Source organism: Galeopterus variegatus, unplaced genomic scaffold, assembly GCF_000696425.1.
Source record: "Galeopterus variegatus unplaced genomic scaffold, G_variegatus-3.0.2 Scaffold1198, whole genome shotgun sequence".
NCBI lineage: Eukaryota > Metazoa > Chordata > Mammalia > Dermoptera > Cynocephalidae > Galeopterus > Galeopterus variegatus.
The window spans coordinates 305,289-307,604 of NW_007727309.1; the positions used below are offsets into that span (position 1 = coordinate 305,289).

Here is a 2,316-nt window from a genome sequence, read left to right on the forward strand (position 1 = left end):
AAATAAAGAAGGCAATTGTAGGAGGCAAACACTGTTTTGGAAAGACCACACTCTTCATTAGATAGCTCTAAAGAACCTATTCTCTATGGGGAGAGTATTTCCCCCAACACAGCAAAAATTGGTTTGAGCTAGGGGAGAATCTTAGATATGACAGTGGTTTATGGCCCTCCAAAAGGACACAATTTCATAAGCAAATATACAGTATATCTTCATGGAGAAGGGCAATTAGGAGAAAAAGCCCCAAATATATAGAATATGTTTGTGGGAGAAGGACAATTAGGAGAAAAAAAAAGCCTGAAAAACTGTTTAGGGGGGTGATAATGAAAAAGAGGTTATGAATACACTTCTAAACTATATTCAGGGCTTGCCAGTTAGCTCAGTTGGTTAGAGCACAGCCTTATAACACCAAGGTCATGGGTTTGGATCCCTGTATTGGCCAGCTGCCCCAAAATTGGTGAAGGACCACAAAAAATGATTACATTGTATAAGGATGAATATACTAATTATCGTGATCTGAGCATCACATATTGCACACAGGTATTGATATTCAACACTGCACCTCACAAATAAGTAAAATCAACTATGTTTCAATAAAATAATAAAGTGTATTCAATTGGAAATTAACTGTTAATGCCTTGACTGTAAGGATCTTGCAGAATGACCCTTGTAAGGGCTTTGGTCCCTAGTAGTGCGTGAAAATTGGTTAAGTTAATGAAAATCTAGTGAGCTCATCTCCAGAACTGAAGGCCAGGCAATAAAGTTCAAAAAGGCCAGGGAGCAAATATATGCAAACTATGCATAACTCTAACAGAAACCAAAACATGCCTTAACATGATATTAGTGGAATCTTTAACTCAGTTCTAAGGGAGACATCTTAATTTGTATGGGCCATAAGAAATAATGTACATTTTTTTTTTCAGGAGGAGAGTAGACTCTGAGGTTGAAAAAATATTTACTGTTTTCTTCTCCACTTCCTCTGTCCTCCCGTAATACTAGACAAGTCTCTAGACAAGTCCCTGTGGTTTGGGTGATACTGTCCCCAGTCCCACCCTTCTACCCCATTCCTACCTCTAATTCTGTCCCAAGAATGAGCCCTAACCCCCACTGCAGATCTTACCCACATGCTCTTCCACATTCTGACTGCCTTTTTCTTTTTTTAACTCTCCCTTCCCAGAGATTTGTTTTCTGCTGAACTTCTATATGAATAAGTATGAATACAATGTTCCTCCCAGGAAACAGAACCACATTTTACCTCCTATAAATGGTGCCTAGACCCAAAGGAGGTTAAGCGAGAGGCTGTCCAGCCCAGGGTGTTAAGAGCAGGCCTGACTCCAGGCATAGCACAGCTGAGAACCCCAGCTCCTCCACTTATAGTCAGAAAGTGACCTGGGAGGGTGGGGAAGGTGTGAGTTACTTCACTAAGTAACCAAATCAATCAATCGATCAGTCAATCACAGTAATTCCAAGCCTCACAGCCACTCCTAATTTAAATAAATTTGGTATCTGCCCATGCGCTCTGTCTTTTATGACTCATCCCCCATTAGAACTGTTCTTCACTGCTGATCATTATCACTTCCATTTTACAGAACACACACCGTTTTGGTTGCACCTGCCATGAGGAGTGATAAGATAATATAAACTCATAAAGAGCTTGAAAAATTACTGGACATGGATCTGTTTCCAGACAATTTGTGTGGTTCTTATATGAGTTCAGCCCCTTCTTTTCTGCCCCACAAACCTCATCATCACCATTTAGAGATCCAGCCAACTGAAACTCACAAAGCAATTACAAATATCTCAGTCCCTTGTGCAGTTTGGTAACCAATCTTTTTCTAGAAAACCTGGCATCCGACTCTGTCCACACCAGCCACAGAACGCTGTGTGGTTTCAGAAGGACTTGCTCTGCCAGGGGCATTAATCCTTGATTTTCAAAAGGGCTCGGGATTAAGAATGCAACACTTGGGAATTTTTTTTTTTTTTGTGCTTCTGTCCCTGACATCTAGAGAAACCAAAAATTACAAACTAAGGATTTCGGATAATATGAGCAGCTTAGGGTCATATCCTGATGTCCTAAAGTAATGGCAATTTAATTCAAAATGACACTTAGAAAACACAGGGCTTTCTCTCAGCAGCTTTTTTTTCTTGTCTGTATTCTTCCCCAGGTATAAGCAAATGGAAGGTCTGATGCTGAACCATGAAAGAGAGGGCACACTTCTTTGACGAGTGGTTCTCATGGCTGGTGGTGCATGTTTCACTATTGTAGATATACACAGACTCAGACCAGAATTGTTATGAGTAGAACAGAACTATGGACTT

At 40.4% G+C, this 2,316-nt stretch overlaps 1 protein-coding gene across 1 annotated transcript in view; it reads right to left on the reverse strand.

The window, feature by feature from the left end:
• LOC103592671 (neurexin-3-beta) overlaps window positions 1-2,316 on the reverse strand; it is a 61,090-nt gene that overhangs the window by 57,779 nt on the left and 995 nt on the right. The window lies entirely within an intron of this gene.